This window comes from Rhinoderma darwinii, chromosome 4, assembly GCF_050947455.1.
Source record: "Rhinoderma darwinii isolate aRhiDar2 chromosome 4, aRhiDar2.hap1, whole genome shotgun sequence".
Classification (NCBI taxonomy): Eukaryota; Metazoa; Chordata; class Amphibia; order Anura; family Rhinodermatidae; genus Rhinoderma; species Rhinoderma darwinii.
This window is the reverse complement of record NC_134690.1, coordinates 312,628,271-312,640,886: the sequence shown is the minus strand read 5'-3', so window position 1 is coordinate 312,640,886 and position 12,616 is coordinate 312,628,271. Positions and strand designations below refer to the sequence as shown.

General features: G+C 40.5%; 1 protein-coding gene and 1 long non-coding RNA gene across 2 annotated transcripts in view; one reads left to right on the top strand and one right to left on the bottom strand.

Annotated features, from left to right (window-relative positions):
- Positions 1–12,616, bottom strand: part of WDR27 (WD repeat domain 27) — a 755,361-nt gene that overhangs the window by 292,710 nt on the left and 450,035 nt on the right. The gene's annotated exons all lie outside the window — the stretch shown is intronic.
- The window catches only part of LOC142759936 (uncharacterized), an 88,512-nt gene continuing 78,847 nt past the window's right edge, over positions 2,952–12,616 (top strand). Inside the window, exons 1-2 of the long non-coding RNA XR_012883217.1 lie at positions 2,952–3,083; positions 4,754–4,824. This is a non-coding gene — a long non-coding RNA (uncharacterized LOC142759936). The remainder of the gene's footprint in view (positions 3,084–4,753; positions 4,825–12,616) is intronic.

Below are 12,616 nucleotides of genomic sequence, written 5' to 3'. Positions count from 1 at the left end.
AAAGCTTCCGTTTATGTCTTGGATGGGTTGGGAAAATTTACTAAAGACTTTTATAGTACCCAAAATATTGTACCTGCTTCAGACACTACCAATCTGGCTACCTAAATCGTTCTTCCTATCAGTGAGACAAATATGTTAGAGCTTTCTATGGAACAAGAAGAGACTCAGACATAGGCATATACAATTGATTAATTCTGTCAAGATGGGGGGGATGGGATTATCTGACATTCATACGTATTATATTGCTAATTACTTGAACAGATGGCTCTTAGTGCAACATTCCTTTCAGTCTACTTTATATACAGAGATAGAACATACTTTAATGCTAGGATGGGAAAAAAGGGCCCTGTGGAGTCTCGCAAAAAGTTTGAACCTTGATTACTTTTCTAGTGTTCTTTTGAAGGGTACTATCCTGGTGTGGCAAGATCTACATGCTAAATTGAACTTTCTCAATATGCCTTCCTTACATATGCCTTTGAGTTTGGTCCCTTGCTATTTACATCAGAATTCTACACTAACATCTGATCCCTGGGAAATCCCACATCACATCAAAGTCTCCTCTTTACTAAATGACAACCCTCAGAGGAGCATTTCCTTGGCCTTTGATAAACTAGGGGTGACAGAACCCGAAACTAGATTTATATTGTCTAATGCATTAGGTTTTTCTAGGTGTACTAGAATACAGGAAAGCTCATACAAACTCTTAACTAGGTGGTATAAGACACCTGTGGTATTGCATTTTATAGATATTGCAGTTTCGGATTTATGTTGGAGATGCAATGCTTCACGGTGTACTTATCTACACATTTGGTGGGAATGTCCCCTTATTGTGCCCTTTTGGCAACAGATTGAGAGTAAGATCAACCACATATGCTTTATGAATCTGAAACTTACGCCAGAGTTAATTTTGTTGTGGAAACCCACTCACGATTTTACCCTGAAGAAGCATTGCCTACCCACTTTGCTGATTACAGCAGCTAAATTGCTTATACCGGCCTTATGGAGATCCACGGTACCACCATAAATGCTTCAGTGGGAAGCTAAGGTATCGGAACTGGGGCGGTTGGAGGAATTAGCGCATTGGGAATTGTTAACTAGGCAAAAATATCTTTGAATATGGCATCCATGGATGGAACGTGGTTTTCAACATTCTTATATGGTTGTCTCACTCTAGAAGATATACCCATTATCTACATTATGCTTTGTACTTATTATCACCAGCAGCATTGGTATCAGCTGACCAAACTCCAGAACCTACTCCCTTCCCTCCTTGGCCTTCCTTACTTTCCCTCACCCCTGTTCCATGTTTTCCCCCCCTTGACCAAGAAAGTTATGTGAATTAGTGTTTTTCCAAATCACTTATTTGCCATAATGATAATTGATTTATGTCATTCGCTTTCTCGACTTAACTCCAGGTTGGAGAATGTATCGATGTAAGATATATTCCTTTCTGCATCGTATGACCTTTATGTAACACTGTAACATATGTTTGGCATGTCTTTATACAGTATGCTTTTGGAAAATCTTAATAAAAACAACTTTGAAATAAAAAAAACACTGGCACATCTTGAAGAGTGATCCATTTCTCAAAGACCTAATCCCTGATAACCCCAGTATAACATTCAGAAGATCTCAGACTCTTGGTAACATCCTGGCCCAAGTAGGCTCTGCAACAAACACAAAAAAAACTCCAAGTGATGATAGTGTGCTACCCACAGTATGCGGCTCATACAGATGCGGGCAATCCAGACGCCTCTGCTGCAAGAACCTAACACAGCGAACTAACAATTTTCAATCATCTGTAACATCGGAGTCCTTCCTAATACAGACCTTTTTGAACTGTAAGGCTTGGTTCACAAAGAGTTTTTTGCAGGCGGAAAATCCGCCTCAAAATTCCATTTGGAAGTCATTGAGCGCCGCGGGCATAAAACGCTGCGAAATACGCTTTCTCTGCATCCCATTGATGTCAATGGGTGGTCATAGGCGTAACCGTGCGAAGATAGGGCATGTTCCTTCTTTCTCCTGCGAGCCGGTTTTACCGCTCTCGTGAGAAAACCGCCTCAGCCTCCCATTGAATTCAATATGAGGCATTTTCGGCCAGTTTTTGGAGAGTTTTGCGGCGCGGTTTCCGCGTAAAAAAAATTGTTAAAAAAAGCAGTGTGAACATACCCTAAGAGTGAATTCGTAATTTACCTACTGCAATGTTCTTGCAACCTTCAATACATCGGCAGGACCACACAGACTTTACGCAATAGAATTAACAAACATCGATTTCATGTTAAAAAAGGATTTTTTTTAAAAGTGTAAAGTCACTTTACAAACACACATAACTGCAATTTTGACTCCATCAAAATTACACCGATTGAACAAATTCCACCAGAAACACCCAATAGGTTTATTAAACTAAAACAACGAGAAAACTATTGGATATTTAAATTGTGGTGTTTGAATCCAGGGGGACTAAATGACATAACCGAATCCTCCCTTGACTGAGAAAACATATATATATTTATTAACAGCATTCAGCAATTGTATATAATTATGCCTTCCTTTTGTTTCGGTGTTTTTTTTCACACACTATTATCCACTATATCTACTATTCCTACTATATTCATTTTTTCTATACCGATATATGTAATTTGCTTACACTCAATGTACTAATGTTTCTCTAATACAAACATGTGAGCATTCATAAGTGATATTGAATAGCACGCTGCATCCCCTGTTTTTATAAAAATATTGTATTAAATTTGTATTAAGGTTCGTTGTTTATCAAATTCAAATGTTACTTTCCAAAAAGTTACAATTATATATACTTTCCACTTCCTTTTTACCCCACTAACAACCTACATCACTCAGATATCATAATTCTTCAACATATGTATCTAAATTGTCGTAATCTATGTCTTGGAGTTCCGTAATTCCCCTCCTTCAGCTCCCTTTTCTCCTTCCCCGTCATGCACCGTAGTTGCCTGTTCCCTTGACAACAGTGACGTTCCTGTCAGATTTACACTGCAATAGTTCTTTAAACAGTTATGTTTTGAATATATCGCTCGGATCCCCCATGATTACAGTGACTATTCGTGAGTAGTATTTATACATTTATATTGAATACATTCCCTTCCAGGTATTAACGCATCAATTGTTATTTGTTTTTATTTTATTAATTTTTAACTTTTATTTTTTATTGTATTTTCCCCTGCTAATATTTTTAGTATCTTCTTATAATATTTCATATAGTTAAATTGCATTTGAATTGTACTTTTTTAACTGCGGTTATATTTTGTGTTTTCAAGTAACAATGTATGACGTCACCACTGATCTTTGACCTCTACAGATTTGGCGTTTTTTTTTCTTCTTCCCAATTGTATCTTGTGTATATAAGCGGTAGTAATTTATGTTTTTTACATGGCCTGATGAAAACATCGGTTCGATGTTATAACGCGTAGCCCATTAAACAAATTATTTATATTACATCGACCTCTCCAACTTCGTTATAGCAGCGCCGTTTATAGGTCCTATGTTTGGTCTATTCTACAAAATTGTCAGTGTGGAATCCCTTTGAAGTGTTTAATTTTTTTGCCTGAACTCCTCAGAAACTTTCCTCTTGAAATTTTTATATATTTAAAATGTTCACTAATTCTTCTACCAATTTTTCCAAAATCCCCAGATGAGTCCCGTGAGGGATGAAATGCGTTGGGATAATGCACAGATATATGTAGGGGTTGTGTAGTATAGGGTAGGGTTCCCTGGGGCCTCTTTCCTGTTTATGGTCAGATAAACAGGTCTGAATTTCTGCCCTGTTGTTCTCTCAGTCTAAGGCTGGGTTTCACACGACCATGTTACGTCCGTAATGAACGGAACATATTTCGGCCGCAAGTCCCGGACCGAACACAGTGCAGGGAACCGGGCTCCTAGCATCATAGTTATGTACAATGCTAGGAGTCCCTGCCTTTCTGTGGAACTACTGTCCCGTACTGAAAACATGATTACTGTACGGGACAGTTGTCCTGCAGCGAGGCAGGGACTCCTAGCATCGTACGTAACTATGATGCTAGGAGCCCGGCTCCCTGCACTGTGTTCGGTCTGGGACTTGCAGCCGAAATACGTTCCATCCATTACGGACGTAACATGGTCATGTGAACCCAGGCTTAGGCCTCATGCACACGGCAGTATTTTCAACTATCCCGAAATACTGTCCGTAAATACGGATTAGTAAGCATCCGTATTTCATCTGTATATACAGAAGGGTGTCCGTATATACGGTCCGTATTGCATCTGTATTTCATCCGTATATACGGATCCTTACAAAAAGAGGGAGGTTGCAAATGATATCATCAACATGTTGCCTAGCAATGCTTCCATAAATACGAACGGTTTACGGATGCACATCAGTAGCCGTCCGTATTTACTGAAGCTCCCATAGACTTCTATGGGAGAGTCCTTGTCGTAATTACTGACAGGTACTGACAGATAAGACATGTTCTATGATTTTTTTCAGTACGGACACCCATCAGTAAAAATATTGGAAGGTGTCCGTGGCCAATAGAAATTAATGGGTCTGTAATTACTGTCAGGAATTACTGATGAAAAATACTGTCGTGTGCGTGCTGCCTAATTACGGCAAGGACTCTCCCATAGAAGTGTATAGGAGCTTCCGTAAATACGGACGGCTACTGATGAAAAATACTGTCGTGTGCATGGGGCCTTAGTGTGACATAGGGATGGCTATAACTGTCTCCTCTTTCCACAGACCAACGCTAGCCAAGCGTCTGCGTTTCTCCATCTAAACGCTTTGAGCACAAACAGCCAACGTTAATTCTGGTAAGATTCCCCCTATTTTTCAGTACACATTAACTCATGTTGTGCTGATTTTGGTATATTTAATATGCATCTGATCTCCTTGCTGTGCATACTACTGTTTTACTTTCGGTGGATTTATTAGGGGCTCTTCCAGTGATCGTACACTAGAGGTCTCCACATACCGTTTATTTTTCTTGTTTGTCCTGTATACACCTGATTTTAGGGGTAAATATTAAAGGTTATATTTTATAGTAGCTACCTATCCTTTTTTTCGTTTTACTACTTTAAAACGTTTAGTTTTTCATTTATATACTTTTTTAACTTTTTTTTAGTCCCAGAAGGGAATTTGAAGGCATGAAGCTCTGATCGCTATTCTAATACACTGCACTACATGGAAAACCAGCTCCAGTTACGTCCGTAATGGACGCGGCGTTCAAGCGCCTGCACATGCCGTTATGGCTGAAGTGACGGGGCTGTTTTCTCCTGGAAACAGTCCCGTAATTTCGGTCGTTACGGACGCTGCCGTGTGAACATACCCTTACTCATTGATAGCAAGCTTAGTGCGTCCTGCATTTGGCAGGACCTACTAGGCTTCTGTAGATGGCAGACCCGGAGGCCATTGTTAGGCCTCCGGTTGCCATAGCAACAATCGGCAGCCTGCAATTGGCACCTGCGGAAGGAGCTGTGACAACTGTTGTACGTGACACCAGTTGTCACAGCTCATAGATGTGAAGGAATGGGGGGGATGGCAGTTATTCCCATGATGTACTATTACTTCACTGAGCACGAACGATACGCTCAGCATGACTTAATAGTACGTCATGGAGCGGTAAGGGGTTAAAGGACAGTTAGCAGCAATATGTCCTGGGCCCTTACACCGGAAGCATTTAATAGGCTCAGATCATTGCAAGTCAGTCTTTTGGTCTTTCTCACCTTTCAGGCCAGTCTCCAAATCTTAACCTTGCTCCTTTTTTAGTAGACTTAATCTTACTAACAGTGTTAGAAGAGACCACCTTTTGGATATACGAGTCTCAGATTTCTTTATCAGGTCCTCTGCTGCTGCATATTTTTCCACCAGAGAGACTAGCTCATCCTCACTTTTAGGATCACTATGCATAACCGGCTTGCATAGTTCTGGCGGAAGCACCCTCAAATATCTGTCCACAACAACACAGTCCACAACCTCTGGAGCAGAAAAAAACATCTGGCTGTAACCACTTCTTTGTCAAGTGTATTAAGTCATACATCTGAGAGCGAGCTGGTTTGTTTGACTGGTAAGCCCAAGAGTGCACCATCTGAATATGGACTGTTGAGGTGACCCCCCCGAACATGCCAAAATCTCAGCCTTAAGCTTGCTGTAGTATCTGCAGGGTCCAAATCATAATAAGACTTCTGAGCTTCTCAACTCAGAAAAGGAGCTATTACAAGATCTCCTTTCCACGCGTCCACTTTCAGTAGGCTCTGGGGCTCTGTAAGGCGTTGCACCACCTCTGCCAAAACAGCACAATCATTATTTTGCATTTATATTAAGGCAGTACTTTGCGCTGCCAGAGCTTGTGTTAGATTATCAGTCTCTTTATTTGTTACTTGCTGCACTTTAGTTGCCTGTTGTTAGACTGTAGTGGCTTGCAGCACAGCCTTTAAAATGTCCTCCATATTTGTGGGCTACAGACATTAGAATGCCCGCATTCTCCACCAGATGTGAAAACCAGTCTTTGTCTTCCGGGATCACCTTTTCCTGGGGTAAAAGGTAGGGGGTGGTCTGCACTAAATGAGGAACCAAGAGACAGAAATTCATTTAAACTGACCTCCTTGCCAGGTTGCAGTTTACAAAAATAACAAAAATCATAAAACACAAAATCCGTAGCCTTGTCCATGAACTAGCTAAACCAAAGTTTGTCCCTTACTATTAGGACTAGGCTGAGCTAATCTCATACCTGTCACACAAAACAGTCTTTACAGTACCTGCAGTTTCCTTGCACAGGATAATCAATGTCTTCTCAGAGAGATCTGACTTCTCCCTCCCCAGGAGACCAAGTGAACAGCACAGCCTGGTTACATAGCTCACCTAGCCAGTTACACCTCATCAGGACTTAGGCTAGAGCTAAGATTTAACTCTTGCCAAATACCTTTCCTCAGCATAAACAAGGAACCTGGGAGACACATAGACTCCATCAATAACGTGACCATGTAAAATACCACAACATACATATATGGAGAATAAAATGTATCGAACAGTAAACTAAACCGTGGTGTGCAAGGCGTCTTACAAAAAAAACAACAACTTCTTTTTTTAAGGTAAAACTCTACATATAGTGGATGACCCCTAGATATAGGGCCTAGATGCATTAGATTATTAGACCGATCTCTGTACTGTCCATTCATATATTTGTACAAAGTTATTAGATTACACCTAAAATGTCTTTTTTTTTTAAACTAAATAATTCCAAATTTCATAATCTTTCTCTGTACTGCAGTCCACCCATTTCCTTAATAATTTAGTTGCCCTCCGCTGTTCCAGTCCACCTATATCTTTCCTATACACAGATGGTAAAGTAAGCTGGAGGCTTTCTGAAAATACTTTAACTAAGCTTTTAGCCTAAGGCTCCTTTCACGCTTGTGTATTCAAGTCAGTATTTTGCATTAGTATTTGAAAGCCTAAATCCAAACTGGAACCTACACAAACAAGTATAACGAAAAGCTTTATAACTCTTCCCTGTTATGGACCTACCCTGGTTTTGCCTTACACATACTGATGCAAAATAAGTACTGCCATCTGAATGAAATCTAAGTTTTTTAAAAAAAAATTGTACCTAAATACTATACAAGGCAGTGGCACCATATATAGTGCCCCAGACATTGAGTACCCCCGTAAAAAATTGGTGCCAAGAAATTCTCCGCATACAATATTAGCGAAGAGTGCCCCCATATACAATACCTGGCAACAAGTGTTTGCATTTTTGTTTATATATAAATAAGTCTGAAGTTTAGTGCAGATTTATTTCTTAAATGGGCATTCCCATCTCAGACGTTTATGGCCTATCCACAGGATATCCCATAAGTGTCTGATGGGTGCGGGTCCCAGAGCTGGAACCGACATCTATCTCAAGAATGGAGATTCCCCAACACTATCCCCGTCTGGTTAAGGTGCCGATGGCCACCACATCCATGCAGAGACTCAGTGGCCAGGGGGCTGGGATTATGGAAACAACTGAGCTCGCTGAGCCTGGTGGTTTCCTTAACTCTGATAGAAGTGAATAGGAGTTAATGGAGCTTTGGCGACAACATGTAACAAAGCATCACCAAGCGACTACTAAATGTGTCCGGTATCATCTTTTAGCCATTTCCAAAGTCGGAGCTCCCTCCAGTGGTTGGCATGCAGTACAAGCCCCAAAGCTGCCTCTAGTGGTCTGTATGAGGAACCACCTTCCCTCTGCTGTCTTATGATCCAATTGGACTGTCTTCATAATCCTCTTTCTGAGCACCATCAGGTGCCAGAGAATTAGGTCATTGAGTATTAGGTGATTGACTATCCATGTACCTGACCTTAGTTTCTGAACCTTTGCTTGTGACCCTGACCTTGGCTTAGTTTAACTATTCTCTTGGATCTCAATTTGTCACTACAGCTTCATACAGTCTGTCTCCAACTAGCTACATTAAGGTAGTGGTATGATGGCAGCAACTTGCAGGTACCTGGCAGCTAAGTCCGTGGTCGATGATGAAAACTGGGAGGCCTGTTAGTCTGAACACAGCCAGCGATAACCGTAAACTGGAAAAAAGGATTCCTGTACATACAGCCAGGTTTGTGATCCAACAGTTGGTTGTCACGATCAACGTGGAGGGAAAATATATTGCAAATCATATGTTTCTGAAGTGCATTGTGAGAAAATAACTCAGACGGTTTACCTGCAGACTTCTAAGGGTATGTTCACACGGCCAAATTTCAGACGTATACGAGGCGTATTATGCCTCGTTTTACGTCTGAAAATATGGCTACAATACGTCGGCAAACATCTGCCCATTCATTTGAATGGGTTTGCCGACGTACTGTGCAGACGACCTGTTATTTACGCGTCGTCGTTTGACAGCTGTCAAACGACGACTCGTAAAAATACAGCCTCGTCAAAAGAAGTGCAGGACACTTCTTTCAGACGTTTTTGGAGCTGTTTTCTCATAGACTCCAATGAAAACAGCTCCAAAAACGAGTTGGTAAAAAAATGAGTTGGTAAAAATGCGAGTTGGTAAAAAACGTCTGAAAAGCAGGGTCTGTTTTCCCTTGAAAACAGCTCTGGATTTTCAGACGTTTTGGTTGACTACGTGTGAACATACCCTTAGGGTATGTTCACACGTAGTCAACAAAAACGTCTGAAAATCCAGAGCTGTTTTCAAGGGAAAACAGACCCTGCTTTTCAGACGTTTTTTTACCAACTCGCATTTTTCGCGGCGTTTTTCGCGCCGTTTTCGCGGCGTTTTTTACGTCCGTTTTTGGAGCTGTTTTCATTGGAGTCTATGAGAAAACAGCTCCAAAAACGTCCAAAGAAGTGTCCTGCACTTCTTTTGACGAGGCTGTATTTTTACGCGTCGTCGTTTGACAGCTGTCAAACGACGACGCGTAAATAACAGGTCGTCTGCACAGTACGTCGGCAAACCCATTCAAATGAATGGGCAGATGTTTGCCGACGTATTGGAGCCGTATTTTCAGACGTAAAACGAGGCATAATACGCCTCGTATACGTCTGAAATTTGGCCGTGTGAACATACCCTAAGAATACACCCTTAAGAAGTATAATGCATTTAATTCTAATACTTTAGCAAAAGTAGATACAAAAGGAGTAAAAAATTATGATGCCAGTGATAGGATTTCTCAATTTGTGTAATGCTGGAACAATAAGGGTATGTGCACACACACTAATTACGTCCGTAATTGACGGACGTATTTCGGCCGCAAGTACAGGACCGAACTCAGTGCAGGGAGCCGGGCTCCTATCATCATACTTATGTACGATGCTAGGAGTCCCTACCTCGCTGCAGGACAACTGTCCCGTACTGTAATCATGTTTTCAGTACGGGACAGTTGTCCTGCAGCGAGGCAGGGACTCCTAGCATCGTACATAAGTATGATGCTAGGAGCCCGACTCCCTGCACTGTGCTCGGTCCGGTACTTACGGCCGAAAAACGTCCGTCAATTACGGACGTAATTAGTGTGTGTGCACATACCCTAATCTTTAAAAATAAATTAGCAAAATTGAAACTGTGTTTCACACGAACAGGAATTCTGTACCAATATGGACTCTGTTTCATAGGAGGATTTTCCTAGTATAGTCTAATAATACATTTTTACCATTGTGAAGTAGCTATACAGTGACCATCTCATATTAATTTATATTTCCATAAATGTGGTCCTTAAAAATGAACGGATCAAGTAATACAGACACACTGAAGATTAGAGCAAAAACTATAAATCAGAAACAATCTAGACACACAGGAATGTATCAGGAAGACTGCGGTCTGCAAGTCAGACATGACTCAGCCAGCTATTGCATAAGTGATTAATAAATAGATCAAATAACAAATTTTCTTAGATATATAAATATGTATTCTAATATTTTTGGAATGAAAATACCACAGATGCCCCAAATTTGCTTGAAAGTATCCTATTATGGTTAGCAAAATTAGACATTGTTGACCAAAATATCTCCAAAAATAAGAAATGTAAGCATTAAATTATGAGCAAAGTTCCTTACAATCTTTAGATTTGGTATTTTGGTTAACTATGAAAACTATTAGTGGTCATTGGAAGCCACCAACGCCTCTACATCTCGAGGTGATTACTTACAATAAAAGCAGCATTTTAAGTCATCTTTTTTATTTTGAAATAATATATAATATAAAGGCTTAATTAGAATGTTCACAATACCTCTGTTCTCCCAATAGGTGTTGGCCCCAGAGGTAGGACTATTATTGCATATTGCTATTCCCATCGGGTAGTAAATCCTTAAAGGGAACCTGTCACCAGCATTTCACATATTGAACTTTACTTATCCCTCACTGGCCGCTGCTATAAAAAGTTCATTGCCGTTATCCCCTCTCCTAAACTCCTCCTCCGACTGTAAATAACGGTCTGCAAACATTTTGCGCCTTTTATCGCAATAATCCGGTGTCCCTTTGTGCGCACGCACCAGAAGAGGACATCAATGCACAAGCACGGGATCTTGTGAGCTGGGGGAAGGCGAGGAGCTGTCAATCAAAAGTAAGGAGGCGGGAAAAACTCGGAAAGACATGAGGAACGAAGATATGACTCTTTTCAAACGAAGATTTGACTCTTTTCAAACGAAGATCTGACTCTTTTCTGCTCATTTGCATACGGTGTGGGAACACTAAAAATCTGAATAGTAAAGCTTCAGAGCCGACTAAGAAGACAATTATAGGTTATATAGAAATGATTTTTCACCCACTACCACCAGGTATTGCTGGTTTAATAGGTGAAATTCTGGTGACAGGTTCCCTTTAACCGCAAATGGTTTAAAGCTGGCTAAACTGAGGTGTGTAGTCTAAGGAATATCCCCAATCTTCACCAGAACCTCCGGGGGATATGGTCTTTCTCAGTCGGATTCCCAGGTCGCGGTCCCCAGAGTATTAGCCCCTTCCCATCGCAGCCATTTTTGCTATTTTCACCTTAGTTTTTTTCCTATGCACCTTCCAAAAGTGATAACGTTTTTATTTTTCTGTCGACATAGCTGTATGAGGGCGTATTTTTTTTGTGGGGCGAGGTTTACATTTTCACTGCATCATTTAGGGTACCATATAATGTAGTGGGAAACTGGAAAACATTTCTTTGTTGGGTGGAATGTGAAAAAAACATTGACTTCTGCAATTTTTGGGGGTTTAGTTTTTACGGCATTCAACGTGCAGAAAGCACGGCATGTTAACTCAATTCTGCAGGTCAATATGATTACAGCAATACCAAATTTATATAGTTTTTTGATGTTTTACTACTTTTATTTGAAAAAATTGATTGTTCAAAATAAAATGTGTGTTTCGTCGTTATATTCTGAGAGCCATACCGCCGATTGAACGGAATGAGGGCTAATTTTTTGCGTAGCGAGCTGTAGTTTCTATTGGTAGCATTTTGGAGTACATGAGACTTTTTTTCAACTTTATATTCAAGTTTTTCTGAGAGAAGAAACGACCAACAAAACAGCGATTCTGGCGTTTTTTTTTGTTTTTTTTTAAGGCACTCACCGTGCAGGGTAATTAATCTCATTGCAATAGTTGGGACTTTTACAGACACGGCGATACCAGATATGTTAATTTATTTATTTATTTTACATTGTGCTTTGGGGAAAATAGGAAAAAAGTTGTTTTGAACTGTTAATATTTTTATTTTTTATATATAACTGTATTTAACTTTTTTTTTTTATTAGTCCCCCCTAGGGGACTTGAACCAGCGATCGTTGGATCGCTTGCGCGATATACTGTATTGCAGTGTATTGTTATACTGACAATCTCCTGTGAAGCCCTGCCGGAGGAAGAGCTTCATAGGAGTACAAAGATGTACCCCAGGCCTCCATGCCAACCATCAACACCCTGTGATCGCATCACGGGGGAACTAATGCAACGTCACAGCGGGCCAGGGCATCTAAGTGGTTAAACGAGCGGGACCCCACTCGTTACACTGACGTTTCGGACGTGGATAATGTACACCGAGCTCTTTAGCAATGCTTTAGCAGCTTCATGCATCTCTATAAAATGTCACTTGAAAGTTGTTTGCCTCGAGGCATGGTTTACACTAACCAATCTTTTTAGAAAATAA